Below are 21,470 nucleotides of genomic sequence, written 5' to 3' on the forward strand. Positions count from 1 at the left end.
AGAAGATTCATACATTTCTTACACATACACTTTTTTTACCAGATATCTTAATAATTTCCCCCAAAACATGACTTGTATTTGTAATATGGCCAGTGTGAGCTGTCGGTTACATCCATTTAAGTGTCATCTGTCTGCCTGAGATGTTTGAAGTTCTTTTAACTGCAGCCCTAAGAAAATTTAACTCACAAGCTGACAAATGTATTCTTACTTTTCTAATTTATGGAATTATATCTGTCTTTAAAGCATCACGCTCTAATGAATGGTAATAGATTAAATTTTCCTATGCTGAAATTGGCTGGCATTTAATGCTAAGTCAAGTGCCTTTCTGAAAGATTTTTTTTTTAAAAAAATAGCTTTTCAAAAATTCTAAAAAAAAACCAAAAAAACCACATCATATATGCATGTCCACTACATGCAAGAAAATTGAAGTTAGAGATATCTGTCCACTAGACTGGCTTCATATTCAGAATGATTGCTCATTCTAATTGGAAATTGATATGTTAAACTAACTTGAGAAATCCGACCTCTCCTTCCTTAAATGTACATTTTGGACTTTTTTTAGTTATTTAAAAACAAATACAAGGTTGCTCATAAGTGTGTACATTGTACTTTAATATATCCAACCATTTTGTCTACTATAGTATTTAAAGCTTGAAATGAAGCTTCTTTAACTTCAGGTTGTAGCCACTAGAGGTCTTTTTTACTTTCATATGGTAGCTTCTATTCAGTTGGTGCTGCTTTTTTGTTTATTCCTACGTGAGCAGACCAGTATAGTTCTGGCATATAAACTGTGCAAATTATTACATAAATGATAACTTATTTCAGCTTTTGGAGTTACCTTTTCACTACTCAAAGCTTTGGTTATCTGTGAGGGTCTAAAAGGAGAGATTTGCAGCAGGTAATCCCAGATCTTTCAGGTAAGGTTTTCTGTAGCTTTTGTTACTAATGCTCTTCTCTTTAAGAAAAAAAGCTTATGTTTTACTTTTAAGAGGCAAGCATTATATTTTACTTTTAAGGGACAGGCATTTCTGGATGGTATGGAGATGTTAGTATGTCAACTGCTTGCCAAACTAGAGTTAAAAATTGTAATTGTTTGAAGATCAGCTTTGCTATACAAATGTACTGATTGCCTCTATAAACAAAAAAGGAACTCTCATAAGTATAAACAGCAGAATCTTATACATTTAAGATTGCTCTTTTTATTTGATTTTTGAGCTGTTTGATCGTGTTTGAAAGCTTTTCAAAATGTTCCTGCTTATCCTTCCTAAAATGATTTCTATTAATCCCTTGTGGCTTAAGCAGCATCTTTAGAAAGATACTGTTCGGCAAAATCAAAACTATTTTTATAATGAAAATCTCTCCGAAAAAAAAAGGAAATTCTCAAAATCTAGCTATCTATGTACTGCAGCATTGTAAATGCACTGTTGTCCATCGTGTGTGCAGATTTACTAACTGCAAATGGGAACAGTGTGAACTAACAGATGATATGCTTTGTTTTATTAAAACAATTCAGCTGGCAGTAGAGTTAAAATTATGGTTCTGCTATCCAGCTTTGATGACTGGGTGCTCAAAATATAAATTAGTAGTACATTTTCTTGCTGAAACATTTTATCATACCAATGCCATTCAGTAACTTCACTTTATAAGCAATTGACCCTTAATATTGCCATTAGCTGTCTTGTACTTAGTTCTGTAATCTACATCTCATTTTCATCCAATCAAGCTACATGACTGATATACAATTTAACTAGCACATTAAGAAATGGATGAAAGTGAGTAAGAGTAGTAGACTCAAGGTGTGTGTGAGCATCCAGCTAATCTTTAAAGCAACTCCCAATTTTTAAAAAATTATTTTTCAAGTTTTGATTTGATGTCTAAAATCTAGGATGAAGACACTTTTCCCAAATAGCCACTCGCAGACTCTGGTACATGTATAACATAAGAATGAGAACTTTGATGCCAGTTCCAAAATACCTAGCAGTTAAGGAAATATAGTAGTTTAAGCAGAATTTTGACATAGCAGTTCAGCTAGGCTTACTTCTTGAAGGCTGTATCACTATACAGATAGGTATGATTGAAACTAGGTCAAACATGTGTAAAAATAAGCATAACCATATGAAACATTAGACTGGTGCGGGAAATGTTTAATAGAATGTTAAGGAAGGAAGATATGAATCTATTGTCAATAGATTCAGTCAATAATATACATAAATATAATAACGGAATACACAATAACCTCTTACCATTGGACAGAGATAATAAATTGAAACATACTCTTACCTAAATTGGCTATTTGAAAATATGGGATATTGCCAGATTTTTTGGGGAGGGGAGAGAAGGTCAGGTGGGATGACAAAGTAGACATTACTGAATTTATCTGTCAGCAGCACACAAAAGTCAAAACAGCATGTCAAAGACAAATGAGATACTCTTTCAGTGACAAATGAGATACTCTTTCTTTGACAGCAAAGAAAGTATGATGGGATGATTGATTAGTCTTTAAAAAAAATAGTCATATTGTGCCGAGTAGCCTTACATACCTACATTATGAAGCATTAGCTAAAAAATAACATTCTTTAGAATTTTAAAATATAAGATATAGGAAGTAAGGAGTTATCCATATCAAAGAATAACATGGCTTGATTATATACAGAGTTGAGTAAAATTACAATTCCTTGGAATTTAATATGCGGTTCTAATATGTGGGAGAAGAAGAATAACAGTTTACAAAAAGAAATGGCAAACTTCAGTACCTAGCAACCAAAATCTCATCATACTTTATAACACCAGATGGTGACAGGTTGCCGTAGTAACTTCAAATAACAGCCACCAGCCACATAAATAAAGAAAAAACCCTAATAGAAAGAGGGAAAGAGTACAGGATGTGGATAATGAAGCCATTTATTAACATTTAACTGATACTACCTTATCCTTTAATACTCTTAGACAATTGGGCACTCAAAATACAATGAATATCTTCTGCTTCTTCCCACTACACACACTACCTTATTAGCAGAAAGGGAACAAAAGGTGTTCTACTTTCCCAGTAGGGGACTAGATTTACAAAGATAGTTCTCGAAATGTAAATCCAACTTCAGACAACTGTGAATATAGAGCCAATCTCAGATATTCAATAGCTATCTTTCTTCAGATTCATACCTGTATTCAAGTAATAGGCGGAATTAACCCCTCGTTAGGATGTATAAGATACATTGAATCATAAGTAATCAAACTCCATCCAGCATGGTAAACAAATAAAAAGAACTGCAAATTGCTTACTTAAGGTTAATGTAACTAAATTTAGCAGATTGTGTAAAATCAGCTTTTTTCAGCTGACCTGTTTAAGGGTATTGTGCAAGATCAGCCCTTCAGACAGAGAATGTCTCTGCACATATAGAAAGTACTTATGAAAATTATCAAACAACTTTCTATAACAATCGTGAGGGTAGAAGGGAAAGAAAAAAATGTTCTATTAGTGAATGACAAAACTGTGAATGTTAATGAACAAGTCTAGAATATTGATGATTTATGTAGTAACATACAATATGTAAAAACATCCCTAATAGAAATCAAATTGTCCTTAGAAAGAGGTGTGTTAATATTATGTACTAGCAATAAATAATGATTAAAAAAGAAGAAAAGAGGATTAAAAATAAAAGATAAAAAAGAAGAAAATTGTTTTGAATTGTTATTTTAAATTTGTTTTTAAGCAGTTGTTTTATTGTATGCTGTTCAGAATCATGTTTGTGAGATATGTGGTTATGTAAATTTGATCAATAATATAAAATAAAAATAACATAGTTAAGGTACTGGATTACAAATCAAGAGATCATGAGTTCGAATCTTCCTTTAGGTGTGGAACACTCACAAGCTCTCTCAGACTCCCCCCTGCCCGGACTTCACAGGGTTGTTTCAGTGGAGAAATATGAAGAGTAAGCAGTATGTGCAGTGACTTGAGTAGTACACATGTATTAGCTAATAAAAAAGTAAATCTAAAAATAGACCCAGATAATGGCACTCTTTTTTAGGTGTTCTTTGAAGAACTTGGTTTTCAGTGACTTCCAGAAAGAAATTAACAAAGATAGATATTCAATCTCCAATATATGCTATTTCAGACAACCAAAGAAAGGGCAGAATCACCATTTCTCAACCCCCTTCACCACATAGAACTAAGAAACAAAGCATCTCCCTGGATGATCCAGTCAGAAAAATAAATTCCAGCTGAGTAAGTGTTCCCAAACATGCTATCTAAACACCTAACTTAGACAGCTTTAGAGGTCAACATTAGGCCTTTGATTGGACCTGGAAGCCAATTGAAAGCTAAAATGAGCCATGCACATTTGCTAAGTGATCCATATTTTGCACAAACTGCATTTTCTAAGTGGTCTTCAGAGAGAGCAGTTTCTCAACCCATGCTGGATTACTGTCATCACAACTGATATGTCAGCTGTTATATCAAAGGCTTTCCTGTTCACAACTTCTACCAGCCAATTCAACAATAGCCATGAGTCCAGGAAGACCACCAAATCACAGACTTGCTTTCTCAGGAATAGTGTCTCTCTGTTAGAAACTACAGTGAAGCCTGCTGGGAGCCTTGATTCACAAAAAGCAACTTAGTCATGTTTCCCTACAGAGTCCTACAGGCTTTAAGCACTTGGACAAGACATTAGCAGCATCTCCATAGCAGCAGTACCTGGTGATATAAAGCTGAGTATCACTGTAACCTTGATGATATTACACCTTGAACTGATGGATGACCCAGGAGAATCTTATCAGTACTGAAAAAGTACAGGTCGGAATATTGAATCTTGGGATACCCCATGTGGAAACTATCAACAAGGGTCCCTTTTTTCCCCTTCCAGAACCATTCATTAAGGAAAGAGGAATACTACTAAAATGTCTCTAATCTCCAGCATTTGCAATTGATAAAGAAGTTTATCCTCATTAATGAAAAGGTAAAGGTTTCCCCTGTCTGGTCGTGTCCGATTCTGAGACAGTGCTCATCTCCTTCAATTCCTTAGCTGAGGGAACCAACATTGTCCAAAAACATTTCCATGATCATTTGGCCAGTATGACTATACGGAGAGGTGTACAGAAGTTTGTTACCAATTGGTACTTATTTACCTACTCATATTTGCATGCTTTCCAATGGCTAGGTGGGCAGGAGCTGGGGCAAGTAAATGGAGCTTACCCTGTTGCATGGTGCTTAGGTCTTGAACCTGGGCTGTCAACTTTCCAGATGACAAATTCAGTGCCTGAGCCATCATGACCCTGTCTTATACTGATTAAAGTTATCAAATGTTAAGAGATCCTCAACTAGGTCTCAACAAAGGTAATTAATTAGAGTGTTCAGTGCCATCCCTATTCCATTCCCAAGTCCCATGAAGCCTGAGTAAAAGTGGTCCAAATAATCTATTTGTTCTTGAGCAATCTTTTATCATTACCTCAAGAAACCTTGTAAAAAATAGAGATGGCAGTAGATATCTCAAGTAACCAGATCCAAAGAAGTCGTCCTAAGAAGAGGGCATTCCACAGCCTCGTATAGTATAAAGTTCTAGCATCACCCATCTCTGAAAGTGAGGTGTTGATCGTTTTGCCTCCTCCAGCCCCAGACAATAGCCAGGATAGATGTAGGCCTAGCCCACAATGAGCAAAATTCATCCTAGAGAACATTGCATTTACTTCTTCAGAGCCCACAAAGTGAATTGCAGATGATTATTATATACAAAACAGTGTGAAATCACAGCTGCAGTTCTTTCACTGGTGTTGACTTACATGCACATTGAGTTCTTCCCAGAACCTATGATGTTATAATGTATCCATGTCCCCCAAGGCAGTGTACTAGGACCAACTCTTTTCATACTCTACATAAATGACCTCTGTGATCATATTAAGAGCAACTGCGTTCTCTTCACTGATGATGTAAAGCTATTCAACACCACAGACAATACTGCTATCCTTCAAAAAGACCTCAACTATGTATGAGAATGGTCAAACAAATGGCAACTTCAAATCTCAACAAATAAATGCTCTGTCTTACATATTGGCAAAAAAATCAGAAAATAAAATATAGGCTGAATAGTCAAGACCTTGTTGATGATCCAAACTCTGTCAAGGATCTTGGAGTACTCATCTCTAATGATCTAAGTGCTAGAGCCCACTGTAACTACATAGCTAAAAAGGCGTTAAGAGTTGTTAACCTAATCTTACCTAGCTTTTTCTCTGGTAATATTACACTAATAACTAGAGCATACAAAACATTTGCTAGACCAATACTTGAATGCAGCTCATCAGTCTGGAACCCACATTACGTATCTGATATTAACACAGTTGAAAAAGTCCAGAAATATTTCACAAGAAAAGTTCTCAACTCCTCTACTCGTTGCAGAATACCTTATGCCACCAGACTTGAAATTCTAGACCTAGAAAACCTACACCTATGCTGCCTACAGTCCTATCTAAGTATAGTATATAAAATCATACATTGCAATGTCCTACCTGTCAATGAATACTTCAGCTTCAACCATAACAATACAAGAGCAAACAATAGATACAAACTCAAGGTTAATCGCACCAAACTTGATTACAGGAAATACGACTTCAGCAACAGAGTGGTCAATATCTGGAATACTCTACCTGACTCTGTGGTTTCTTCCCCAAACCCCAAAAACTTTAACCTTAGACTGTCTACTATTGACCTCACCCCTTTCCTAAGAGGTCTGTAGGGGGCATGCATAAGCGCACCAACGTGCCTACCATCCCTGTCCTATTGTTTCTTTTTTTTTTTAATTTTTCTTATACAGTATGTATCCATGTATTCATAGTTATGTTTTTACTTATACCTATTATCTTGTAAGCAATTGACAAACCAAATAAAATAAAATAAATAAAAATAAAATAAATGTGTGGATTAAAGCAGTGTGGCCTTTTGAAACTGACAGAGTGTGGAATTTTGTTAATGTACAGATTTTCTAAGTACCATCCAATATTTTATGGTATTGATTACTAATGGGTCTATAACAGATGGTTTATGCCATAATCTTCCAACTTCAATTTTCAGATCCTGATACTTTGAGATCTCCAATTATGTGTCTTCTATTTTACTGTCTCCTTGTATTGTTATTATCCATGTAAAGTTACAGCTGCCAATTCTTCAGCTTTTATATGCTTCAACTTCTTCCCAAGAACCTAAGACATCATAATGTAATGTGATGTAACACATACATATACGTTATGTGATATAATGTTGTTGTGGTTTTGCACATTCAGCCAGATATTTAAATTGGATTTGACATTTTTGTCAAAACCTTCCTTGTTATTTCATGATATAAAAGGTAGCATCACAAGATGTAAGTTGTTCCAAGTAAATCTGCATTTTGCAATTGATTGATGGTGAATTTTGTCAATGCCAATGCTGTTCAGTTGGTGCTCCAGATGTTTTGGAGTTGCAATCAAGGTGCCTTATCATTGGTAGTGTCTTTGCTTTATTTTGCTACAATTGTTCTGTTTCTATTTACATGTCTTTGTATTTTTTTTTCAGTTCTTTCTCTTTTGTTCTACTATCTCCAAATACTGCCACATCCACTATCCAGACTTTTTTGTCTTTCTTATCAACAGTTTTTCAGTCTTATCTGTTTGAATTCTAAAGTCCCAGAACACTTTAGCTTCTTCATTCTCTATTCTTCATTCTCTATTACTTTGTCTATTTTGAAGTCCTACTGATTCTTGCTTGCAGGCAAATAGTATTTCTTGCAGATATTCCAATGCACCATTGTTGCTACTTTGTTATGCCATTGTTTGTAGTCAGTTAGTATGTCATGTGGTTGTTTGCAGCAGCTAGTATTTTGTTTTTTAGTATTTATTTGATTTGCCAATCGCTTACAAGATACAGGTATAAGAATAAATATAGTTTTGAATACATTAGATAGATACTTATAAGAAAAATCAAAAACAATAGGACAGGGATGGTAGGCACGTTGGTGTGCTTATGCACGCCCCCTACAGGCCTCTTGGGAAGGGGGTGAGGTCAATAGTAGACAGTCTAAGGTTAAAGTTTTTGGGGTTTGGGGAAGAAACCACAGAGTCAGGTAGAGTATTCCTCTGTTTCTTCAGCTTCTTGCAGAGATGTCATTTGTTGTCTGTTGCTGTCTTCTCAATTCTGGATTTGTATACATTTGTTCTTAAGACGTTTCTTGTGCAGCCAGTCCCTCTGTCTTTTTCTTCAATTTTTCTTTTCATTGCCAGGTCATGTTGTTATCTTCTTTGCCTGCTATTTTTATACACTGGCCATGTAATAATTTGTCTTGCCATGTCTCTTTTCTATTCTTTATTTGTTTTTTCTTGTAGACCAGTTTTGTCTCTCCATTACTCAGTAAACTTTCCTGGTACAATAGCTTTAGCGCATCTTCTTCAATGTCCTTCAGATATTATTGCAATGCCCTTTTTATTTTTTCAACTGTGTCATGTAGTTCCATATCTATCTACTTTCCTTGGCAAGTAAAGTCTGTCACCATTGCAGACCTGGATGAAGGGCACAATTCTATGTCATTGTTTTAATCCTGCCTTTTATATATTTTCCAGATAACCAGCTACCTTAAACTTCATGCAGAGTCTCCACTTGGTAAATCCTAATTCTTTAACTACATAGCACTGTGAAAATTGTTCATGTAAAAACCTCTACAGTTGTTTCACTGCATGGAGGCCTTTCCTCCCTACCTTCAGAACAACATTATGACCAATACCACTATTTTGATTAATCCCCTTATCTATTAATTAATTCTTGGTAGTATTTTGGATAATCACAGTTGAGTTTCCTAAGATTACCAGATCCCAGTCCAGTGCAGTAACCTCTTACTGCAGCTTCCCACAATTGGGCATGCCAGGTACATTGTATGGGCTTTTTCTATACAAAGTTCAACTAGTGCAAAACAGCCCATAAACAGATCCTCACAGAGTTCCCTGGGTAGGAAAGATGGCAGCATCATCTACCCACAGCTTACCTCTTATCAACCATCATATTTTGAAGGACCTTTAAAATGCTATAAGGTTAAGAGAGCTTAAGTAAATAATTTTCAATTTAGCATACCATTCTGAAATTATACTTGATAAAACTTTTCTGTTTGCTATTTATGCTATATAATTAGTTTCTACCCTTTAAAAAGTCCTATACAAATGAGCTCTGAGTATTTCTCACCCAACACTATTAAAATCTGATCCAAGGTTATTAAGTAACTAAGTGAACCAGTATGGGAGTTAAGAAAACTGAAAACAGGAAGTTAATAGATAATTCTCCATTTATTATAGATTTATGCAACATTGGTCATCACAATTATGTATTCCCATTAATTCCTTAATCATTCTTATTACTATCAAACAAAAATAAATTAACACCTTTAACACAATTCTATACATGTCTACTCAGAAATATCCTTTGGAAATTAGTCACATGTAATTTTTCCAAAGTATCTATAAGCTTATTGCACAATTCATCGAAGGATGTCATTTAATATACTTTTTGGTGAATATGGAGAATCCTATTCCCCAATAATGTATTTATAAGAACATGTTGTTAATCAGACATCAACATTGCTTCAAATGAAAACTAGGTACCTTGTTGTTCTTGGCATTTGTCTCATTTAGTTGCAGCATACACTTGTTTTTGCACTATGCTCACCCAGTTCTTATAGTAAAGTTAATCAATCAATCCATGATGTGATGAGGGATCTTATTTTTCAACCAACTTCTCCCAGAGCCTGACACTGACTAGACTGAGTCAACCAGAGGTGGTATTCAGCAGGTTCTGACCAGTTCTGGAGAACCAGTAGCGGAAATTTTGAGTAGTTCAGAGAACCGGCAAATACCACCTCTGAGTGAAGATTTTACAGTATCCTTCCCCTGCCAGCCCCACCAAGCCACGCCCATAGAACCGGTAGTAAAAAAAATTGAATACCACCATTGGAGTCAATGTTTCCTCCAATCTAATTCAGAACTTTAACTGCTATACATTTGATTTGCAAACAGAAGAAGAAAACTATTTTTACTCTATGTTGTGGCTTTTATTCTATAATCATATTCTCTCTCCCTCCCTCCTCCTTCCCTCCCCCTTTCCCTCTCCTTCTCTCTCCCCTCTCATTTTATAGTTTGCTAGAGTGAATTGTACAAAAGGGTAAAGAGTAGCAGAGATTGCTCAATATATGTATCTGATGAATTTTAGTTTAGGAAAAGACAGTAATTTTACAATTATTATTTAATTCTTTGGGTGTAAGGGTAATCCTCAACTTATGACCACAATGGATGTTGCTAAGTGAGACATTTGTTAAGTGAGTTTTGCCCAGGGGTGCGATTCAAATTTTTTAACAACCGGTTCTGTGGGCATGGTTTGGTGTTATTGGCTGGGTGTAGCCAACTCAATATCACTCACATCAAAGCACGCATCTCCTCAACTGGCCTCTCATGATTGTGGGGATGTTGCAACAGTCGTAAGTGTGAAAAATGGTCATAACTCACTTTTTTCAGTGCCATTGTAACTTTGAATGGTCATTCCACACAAGCAAAGTACCAGCAAAGGAGAGGAAAAAAACTCCAGAGAAGTTCCAGAGACAGAAAGTCTAGTCCTGCCAAGAATGTAATAAGGGTTAACGGAGAGGCAGTTTCTGTAAGCAACACCAGAATGTTTCCATTCTGCCTTCCTTACAGGATTAGGCCAGTAATTTCTTCTAACAACCAGTTCTTTGAACTGCTTAGAATGTTAACAACCGGTTCTAGCGAATAGGTGCAAACTTGTAGAATCCCACCCCTGGTTTTGCCCCATTTTATAACCTTTCTTGTTTCAGTTGTTAATTGAATCACTGCAGTTGTTAAGTTAGTAACATGGTTGTTAGTTTCTCAATTGACTTGGCTTGTCAAAAGGTCACAAAAGGTAATCACATGACCCTGGAACACTGCAACAGTCATTCATTTGAATGAGTTGACAAGTATTTGAATTTTGATCATGTGACCATGGGGATGCCGCAATGATTCCTAAAGGTAAAAAAAAGTCACTTTTTCAGTTTTAACTTTGAACAGTCACTAAATGAACTGTTGTAAGTTGTGGACTATCTGTATTAGCAGACTCTTAAAATCCTGTTCACAATTTTCACTGCCCCTCTTTAAAATCAGGATAGTCAAATTGGAACTGTTCTGAATCTTTCTCATGGTTTTTACTTTCTTAGTAATCATGTCATGTTCTGAATGCCAAAGCTAAATTCCTGTACGCCAACAATTTCCCTTTTGGTTCATTTTTTGATGTACTATATAGGGAGATCTTATTTTGAGTAGAATTTAAGAGTATAACATCTACCTGCTAGATTTAATCAATGGAAAATGCAAGATATATAATTTAAAACAAATATGAGCAGGGAGTAGTAGCAGTTGTATTTTGAAAAGAAGTTAGAGATTACCAAAGCAGGCATTTCTTTCTTGCATAATCTATCTTCAAAATAACTAAAACATTATTCCTTTCTAATTTTTATTTGTGTTAGGAGCAACCCATTGTTAGGTGTCAGTTCTTGCTCATCACAATGAATTTCATTCCCTCAGTCCTTCAGTGATCTTTGATTTTTTTTATCATAAATTATTCCTTTCCCCAGCTTGAATGTCTTCTGGGTACGAAGGAAGGATATAAATAGAATTAATTAATTAATCCTACTGCTTTCCCTACATGTTTTTTTTAAAAAAACTACTCACTGAAGTATTTGTTAGAGAAGAGTTTTCACTTGTAGCAAGAAAGCAGTTATAGACTTTTTAAAAAAATTCTTTAATACAATATGTATACCCTGTGTTTTAGGATAATGGCTTACATGCAATATAAAAAAAAACTGTAAACATAATTTCAGATTCTAGGTGGAATACATCAATATTTAAAAAGAAAATAAGTAAAAAGATACACTATAAAACTAAAAAATGAAGCACAATTAACACATATTGAAGATTGAATATAGCAAATAGTCCAAAGCAGAACAGAATAATCTATCATCTTGGCTGAATGCATGGACCAGATCTTTGTCATTCTATAAAAGGATCAGTACATAATAAGCAAAGCAACAGAGAAGGCATATCTACTAGGTCCCATAAGATAACATTGCTTCTTAGAGCCTCCCCACAATGCAACTTCATGGAACAGCAAAACATGATTTTAAAACATACATTTCTAAGTTAGTGTTAAGAGAATAGTGAAGCAAGGAAAAAAGAGTTGAGAATGGGGCTATCCCCTGCCCCTCTCCCTCTACCTTTAGGGCAAGGGTCTTCAAACTTGGCAAGTTTAACACTTGTGGACTTCAACTCCCAGAATTCCTGAGCTAAAATGACTGAAGGGGGAATTCAGAGAGTTGAAGTCCACAAGTCTTAAAGCTGTCAAGTTTCAAGACCCTGCTTTAGGGATTCTTTGCAAATGGAAGCTGTACAAAAATATGAATTTGTGGTTGCTCTTATATAGTTGGTGCACATGCTTATGGCAAGCATTCAAAAGAGGTTTTCATAATGTGGATGCAAACAAACCATGTGGTCTAACTTCCCATTTAAAGCTGCTACAACTAGTTGATCAACTCTCTTTTGGAAGCTTTTTGAGAAATGAAAGTATGACTCTATCTGACAAATGGTTGTCTTTACTCTTAAAATATTTTCTTGATAATTTTATGGTACATTTTACATGGTAAAGTTCTTAAACTTTCAGTTCATTGGCTCCCATCTACTTAAAATCCTTTTGTGTTTAGCTCACACTGTTACATTATTTTATTTTAATTTTTTATTTTATTTTATTCTAACGTAAGAGTATATAATTGCAATGTTTTATATGCTTTAACTTGCAGCAGTATTTTGGTCACTTTGTGTTCCACCCAAGTACTCTTGTGAGTGGAGGTCTAAATTTTTTTTAAAAAGTGATAAACCCTCAAAACTGGAGCAAGGAATTGGCTCAACCACCAGCCTAAAACTAGGTCTCAAGTCTCAAATGACAATCAAAAATATTCCAGTGGCCCTCCTTTCTTAAGAATGAATGAATGATTGAATAATTGGTTTTTGTTTGTTTTAGAGAGAAATAATACTCCAGAAAGGCACAATTTCCAAATTAAAACTTTGGAATCCAATCTTTAATTTCAAATTTAGTGGATTAAACCAGTGGTGGGATTCAATTTTTTTTACTACCAGTTCTGTGGGTGTGGCAGGGGAAGGCTACTGTAAAATCTCTAGTCAGAGGTGGTATTTGTCGGTTCTCCAAACAACTCAAAATTTCCACTACCGGTTCTCCAGAACTGGTCAGAACCTGCTGAATTCCACCTCTGAGACGCATGCCAATTGTCTATCAGTATGCTTTATTTACTAGAATTCATCACTAAGTGAAAGAGCTTCCCAAATGCCCTTTTTCCTCAGAGAATGTTCAGGAATAATAGCCTTCCTATCTTCTTATCCCTCAGCAAGATCAGATCTAGTAATCATATTAAAACATTCAGGAATGTGTCATAGTATCCATGGAATCATAATCATTTTAATTAGTCCTCATCTTTCTGCAGAAAGAGATCTATAGTCACTTCACGTTTCCCCACAAAGATCATGGCAATAGTCCACAACAAAATTAATCTATCATCAATTCACTTTTATCTTAGAGAAAGAAGTTGAAAGGATTTGAGTGGGCAGCCTGAATATAATGAATCTTAAGATTCTACAAGGACTGCTTCTATGAACTTTGGCATAGATAATTGACATTTAGGCAAACAATACACAACACAAATAATCTGTTTAATCTATGTGACCTATAGCTTTTCATTTATTATATTAACCACAGTAATATCTTTTCAAGAATAAAACTATTAGAATAAAATAAGTGAAAAGCTATTTTCTCGATGTTTACTTATGGATAGTTTATATAAGATTATGCATATGTTGGTATAATTGGACCTTTCTTCAAACAGAATTATAGTCTTAATCCTAAATATGTGTGCATAGGATTATTATTGCAAATATATAATTATAATTAAAACCTCATTAACTCAATGGACCTAGTTCCTATTGCAACCAGAATTGCTTGTTTCTTTGTCAGATGTTTTCTTTGCTTGTTTATATCAGAAGAGAAACTCATTTCCCCATCTATTTATTTTAATATTAAGATCTATATATCTTTCCATAAATTGCATATACAAGTCAGCTAGAAATTACTGAAAAAACACTGAGGACAATGGGCAAATAGATTATGGGGTGTTTTTTTAATGATGTTCCTGTAATATGTTTTCATTTGCAAAAAGATTTCTATAAATTTGATAACAATTACAAAATTATAATCACCAAACAAAGCTATCTGATTGAGTGAGTCCTTTTCCAAAAAATTAAAATGGTAATTGAGAAACACACTTAATGTACCTTTTTTTAAATGCATAGCATTTGAGTAGTGCATTGGTGGCCAGTCTAAAAAGAGTAGGCAGGGCCTAGATCAAAAACTGGACAGAGTCTGAAAACAAAAAATGAAAAGTGATTTAATTTATTTTGATTTGAGCTTAATTAATTAAATGTACTTAAGATGATTAAAAATAATGTCCTCCTTAAGTTATGTTCAGCTCCTGATGACTTCCATCATAGAAACAGGAGTTTTTGGCTACTATCTTTTTCCAAAATATTTTTTGATTATTTTTACTATTATTTTCAGTGTAGTCTACAGCTCCTGCCAACCTAGCAGTTTGAAAGCATGCAAATGTGAGTAGATAAACAAGTAACACTTCAGCGAGAAGCTAAGGGCACTCTGTAACATCATGATGGTCACATGACTGTAGAAACAACATTGGCTCAATGGCCTTGAAATGGAGATGAGTATCTCACCCTATAGTTGGTCATGACTAGTGGAATAAAACCCGCATGAATTCCTTTACTTTTACTACAGCATTTTAATCCCTGTTCAGCTGGTTCAAAATTAGCCAAACTCAGCTACAATGACTGTTGTTATCTCCTATAACTTCATCTGATTTCCATGTATGTCATCGTATTTCCTTTTCTATCATATTAAACATTAAACATGATGGCAACTTTTGGTTGAGTTTTATGAACCATCCTCAAAATTCTCTGGGGTCTTTTGTGGCCTTAAAACTATGCATATCTGCATTTTAAACATTCTCAGTATTGCTTTTTTAAATACCTTGTTGTCTGAATCATTTATGTATATTTATTTTAGGGATTTTTTAAAAAAATAATAATATATTACGTGAATAGTGCTATTAAATACTGTGAGGGACATCTCATCAATTTTTTAAAATATAAGCACATTGATGTCAATGTGCTTTGGCAGGAATGCTCAACTTGCAGTTCCAGGACTGGCAGTGGTTACAATCCAAAGTTGTTAGAGAGGGTTTTTTTTTGTTTTTGTTTTTGCTGCTCCCTAGAATCTCTCTGATAAACTAGCATCAACACTTATACATATAAAATCATATGACTCTGTTCATATGATTCAGGCTTTCAAATCTTAAAACAGTAGTGCCTTGTTTTCTTTTTCTGGAGAGATGGCAGGAGCCAGAGGCTGGAGAGCTTTGAATTTAATTAAACGAACAACAGCAGGAGACTCAAAGTTTTACCTGGCTCAAAGGAAGCTGTCTAGTCACATCATTACTGCCTCTTTTTTTCCCCTGATGCGCCAACTGTCCCTATAGATTTGTGCAGTGATGGCTAGATGCTAATGCAAGACAGAATTATGCAAATAAAACAGATCTTTTGGCTTGTGCTAAGAAATATAAATTTATCCAAGGCAAAATAAAACAACACATTAGAATGATGCTTCTAATAATCCAACTACTATTATAATAATTGTTTGCAATTATGACAACCTTTCAATACTGCCTTCCTGGCTTTCAAGTGCTTGAGTCCCCAGTTAAATTTCATTCAGGATCCAAATAATAAATGCAGCATGAATGTTGATAACTATATTCCTGTTCCATCAGGGACTATCAAAATGTGATACAATGGTTAAGAAAGTCATTTTGGGCAGTACCTGAAGATAAGACATTCATAATATGGGGGCATTTCAACTGTGGAGAATTTCATTACTTTTTACTCATAATATTTAGGATCATTTTTATTCCAAAGAAAAGCAGGATATTAAATTGTTCGATTTCTGATGAAAATGCATCTAAATTGTATGAATATATTTTACTCATAAAATTATTCATAATAATTATACTCTCCTGTTTCTGGTACTTACCATGAAGCCTCAAACACATTTTTAAAGCTAAGAATACAATATTATGTCAATTTACACTTTATTAAATCAACCAACCTTTATTTAATTTTTCTATCTATCTATCTATCTATCTATCTATCTATCTATCTATCTATCTATCTATCATCTATCATCTATCTTTCTGATTTGAGTGCTATCTGGAGGCAACTCATTTCGAGGCTCATCTAGATATTAAAACATTAAAATGATAAAACAATAAATAACAAGAATAATTTACAGTTAAAAGATGTGGAGGAAGTCAGGTAAGCCAAAAACAAATAGAATGTGTGAAACCAGCACTAAATTTGTTGTACATTGAGATTGGCGGTTACAATGGTTTCCTTAATTCACCTAAGTGGATTGACTCACAATTTACAACAAACTGTATAATAGACTGGGAAACCATCTGACTGGGGTGATATAAGATCCCCTGTGCAAAGGCTGGATTAGAAGACCTCTGAGGTACCTTCCAGTTTTATGAGTTTGTATTCCATATCTGAATCTCACATGTAACTGTACCAAAATGTAATGCTAATACAGTTGTTTTTCTAAATGTTGATTATGTGTTATTGTCACTCAGACAAAACAGCTTGTTATAGTAATGAAACATGAGAATCACCATAATTTGACTGAAGAAAATAATATGAAACAGAAAAAAATAATGTTTAAAACAGTAACATATATTCTGGTGTGGCATATGCATCTCATAAATGGAATTGGCAGAGCACTGTTTTGCTTTCAATCTTTTGAAAACTGTCTGGGCTTTACAGAAACATTACGCGGGGATTTAAATTAAATGTATTGAGCTGAGTTCCTTTTTGAGGTTTTGGAAGATGCTCTTTGCTAAACAATTACTTTAGAATGTTTGACAGAAGTTGTTGTTATTTTTTATCTTTTAAGTAAAGAGGTTGATTTGCTCTAAATTATAGCTTAATTGACATTGATTTTAACTAATGCTGAATGTGAGCTTTATGTTAAATATTTTTAAACATATAATTCAAAGGACCAGCTCACAAAAAATTATATTGTAAAATCTCTTGGTAGATGATAAAAATATATTTATGGACAGTCCACAGGCCAAGTATGTCTTAGCAGAACTCTTCAGAGCTCCATCTAGTCAGATTTCTACAGATTATGATATTCGTAAGAATAGTGCAATTCATCCCTATTCATCCCTATTGTCAGTTTGGTGTAAGGCACCAGGCTAGTAAATGGGGGGCCTTGGGCCAATCTCTCTCTCTCTCTCAGCCTAAGAAGGAGACAATGGCAAACCAGAATGGAAAACTTCAGGGACTTGTTCAGGCAGTCATCAGGAGTCAAGAGTGAGTGAAAGACATTTTTTTAAAAAGACAAAAGAGTGGTACTAAAGCCTCACTCCTCATTCCTGAGGAACTCCACTCCTCAATTTTAATATATCCAGCAGATAAATAACTCTTTCTTGATTCAGGTGTGTCAAAGAAAGAAGGGTCAACAGGCATTAAATTGCAGGCATTGAAGCTCTGTCTCCTTTTAATAGGTTTTACATGTATCACATGCATGTGAAAAGTGTCATGGCTTCTCTACCATAATTTCATTTTGTCTTAATAATCTTAAATTTGTTAATTAAATTTTTGGGAAGAGTAATACGGTTTTTTAATCAATTTTATCTCATCAGACCAGTATAGAATTAACAGCATAATGATTGTAATAAAATAAAAATTATATTGATAGAGCAAACTAAAGGTAAATTAATGTAAAGTTACAGAACAGGAATTAAATCATAATAGAATCCTACAATGTTACAATTAATTTTGCAAAGAATAATATAAATTCTATACATAATTAGAACTATGGTACATGACAGTAATGTAAGCCTATGCTAACATATGAAGTCTAATACCCGCTAACTGTGGTTAAAAGGTACCTATTGAATTATATACAAAAATTCTGAAATATATTACTATTTGAAGAACTATGGAATTTTTGTGCATAGAGTGTGGCAAACAAGTATTATTTTGTTATGATGGAAAGTAATGACAATCCAGATTTAGTCTTTTATTGATGATAAGTATTTGCTCTCTGATTATGAAAAACTATTATTAATGCTGATCAGTATTGGTTGTTGTCAGCATTTAACCCTCTGTTTAAAAGCTGAATGGTTTTTATTTTATACCTTTTCTTTTGGGGGTGCGGGTTGGTATCTTTTTTATGTATTGTGAAAATGAATAAACATTAAAAAGGTGGGAAAAGTAAATAGGTTCTATGATATGCAGCAATTTATTCTTTTTAATTAATTATGCAACACTTCTTTATCAAGTGTAAAGCCTGAAAAAAAAACTACCTTTAATTGAAAATGTAACCTTTAGAACATGTTGCTTATGCATTTGGGGTATGAGTCAATGTAGAATGTACACAAGATATTTATTAAAAGATTAAGGAATCATTGTCCTCAAGTTTAATCAATGTTAATACAGCATAATTCCAGATGATAACATTGCAAAATCTTATTTGATATGGCTTCCCAGATCTTATTTTGGGATTTTTAAAATATTGCTATTTCTGGATTTATTAAGGTAGAATACATTAAATATTAATCTTATTTTTATTTATATTGTCTATTGGAAACTATGTTAGTAGGATATTAATCTTATTTTTATTTATATTGTCTATTGGAAACTATGTTAGTAGGATCTTTATCTTTAAGGATTAAACCAGATCTATCTATTGCAATTAGAATGCAGTTTTGTGTCCTATTTACATGACCTTACAAGAATCTTGAACAAACCTCTAATTTGAACTAACATACACTTGCAAATGAGTTCCAGTGATTTCAGCTCCATTTACTTTTAAGTCACCATGTGTAGCATTGAAATGTCACTTAGAGAAATGATCTTAAATTAGCCTAACCAACTCTGGCCATATCAAGCTATTGCAGTCAGCTATCAATAGACCATGATGTGTCTGAATAACTAGCTAGCACATCACAGCATAATAAATCTTCATTTTGCTCCTCCCTTTGAACAACTGGGAGTTTCAGTCCTCCACATTCACATTTTATTTTAATAAAATAAGACTGCTTTTATAACTTCTGGATAATTGAACTCAGCTGATAGTATCCCCTTTCTTGATTAGCCAATTTGTAGGTCAGAAGGAATAATTTTGCAGTAATTTGCATCTTATCAGGCTGGCTCATCACAGAAGGCAGTGCTGAACTAAATCTTGGTCTGTGTATGTCAGGAGTCAATCATATCTTGTCTATTTGTATGAAACTGTTTTGCTTGCACTGCTTTTGGTATGAATATCTATCTCTTCCACCTATGGAAAAGAGCACAGATGTCCTAAAAGAGAGGTTGGATGCTGGTTTGAAGTAGATGAGATAAATTACCTGAAATTTAAGTCTGCAAAATGATGGCCCAGCAGTTAAAGATGCTGAGCTTGTCTAGCCCAGGTTCAAGACCAAAGCACTACACCATAGGGTGAGCTCCTATTACTTGTCCCAGCTCCTGTTCACCTAGCAGTTCGAAAGCATGCAAATGCAAATAGATAAATAGGTACCACTTTGGTGGGAAGGTAATGTTCTGACCCAGCCTTAACAAGCAATGATAAGCCATGAGTAAAAATAAACCTCTTTTCAAACAGGGTAGGAACAGTCTTTTATGCACGTGGATTAAAAAAAATCAAACATAATTAGTCCCAACAGATCTGGCCAAAAAATCCAAATTGCTTGCTGTATTCTAAAAGAGAATGGTTGTCTGCAACAACCGGCCACTCCCAAACTCCTACTATTTATCTCCCAGTCAGGGAGGGGCTGGCTAGTGTTCACGTCTGTTTTTCCTTGAGAGCTGGCTTATTGGTTGTTTTTGCTCTCCTCTCCTTTCCTCTCTGCACATGTGCACATCTGGGATGGGCCCCATTTGTTCCTGTCACTCAGCTTAGGCCCCAAAGACAACTGCCTCACCACCTCGGGTAGGATGGAAGGCCCCAGCTATGCCTCTGTCTCTAATGCTGTGAAGCTGGGCCAGGGTCTCCCTCAATCTCCCCCTCGTCTGACTCTGCAGCTAGCTCTGGTGGCAGCTGACAGGCCACAACAGGTAACAAGATTTTCTGTATATAGTCATGTTGGTCACATGACCATAGAAATGTCTTCTGACAACTTTGGCTCTCTCAGCTAACAAACAGATGAGCACCACCCCTAGAATGAGACACAACTGCTCAGGGGAAAACTTTACCCCTTTACCTAAGTCTGCAATTCAGGGTTCTAAATGGTAAGAATCTTTCCAGAGATATAAAGAGCAGGAAGGGGGACAGGAAAGGGATGAATTAGTATAATTATCTCTAATTCTACTGAATGTCCCTGGTTTTAATTAAGGGACTGAATGTCCCTGGTTTTAATTAGACCTCAGGAGAAACTTATTTGGATAAGATGCACTCTTTGGATCATCCTTAGACCTTTCATTGATATGGCTTCTGGTTTAAATAACTAGACTGGTATATAGAAGAGAAAGAATATTTTAAAGGTTAAACACCATTTTGGCATTTTGTTTTTGTTGTTTTGCACCTTAATACTATTGGTGCAAATGTATAATAAACTATTTTAACTTATTTGTTCCAACCAGCATTTCTTAAGGATTGTAATGAATACATATATCAGTATTTAATATCTGGCTTTGTTTTCACAAAGCTGAAAACATTGGCTTTTTATATTTCTGTCCTTGTGGGTAAAATTGGTTTATTGTTTTGGAACTTTTTATCTAATAATCACATATAAACATTTTTAAAAATGGTACCAATATTTGGAAAATATTAGGTTTATTTGGTTGCCAAATGATTCATATTACAATTGTGCCCTTGGATTGTAAGCTAGACAGGTGGCTAGCAGAATTATTGGGATAAAACTGTATCTTCCAATGGACAAATGAAATGATATATTGCTTTCTTGGCAAGGATCAAATCCATAAATATGATTCATGAATTTTAATTTGATTTTTAAAGAACATCTCACTTCATTGATGTCCTTATCAACTTGAGTACAACATAAGTTTATAATATTTCCTTTCCAAATAAGAGAACAAAAGCAAAATGTTTGCTTTTTATGATCTTTTTTTACTTTACTAATTCATTCCCATACACCTTCTGGGCATTGTTCAGGAGATAAAAGATACCACACTTTATTGATTTTTTAAAAATTCATCCAAATATTTCTTATGCAGAAAGAACACTTGATCTATATTTCTCTAATTTTATATTGGCTTCTGTTTAAAAA

General features: G+C 34.5%; 1 protein-coding gene across 1 annotated transcript in view; it reads right to left on the reverse strand.

The window, feature by feature from the left end:
- Window positions 1-21,470, reverse strand: part of DOCK2 (dedicator of cytokinesis 2) — a 316,367-nt gene that overhangs the window by 109,942 nt on the left and 184,955 nt on the right. The window lies entirely within an intron of this gene.

Source organism: Notechis scutatus, chromosome 2 (assembly GCF_049901735.1).
Source record: "Notechis scutatus isolate UNSWTSFEM ecotype Mainland chromosome 2, rNotScu1.2, whole genome shotgun sequence".
Lineage (NCBI taxonomy): Eukaryota > Metazoa > Chordata > Lepidosauria > Squamata > Elapidae > Notechis > Notechis scutatus.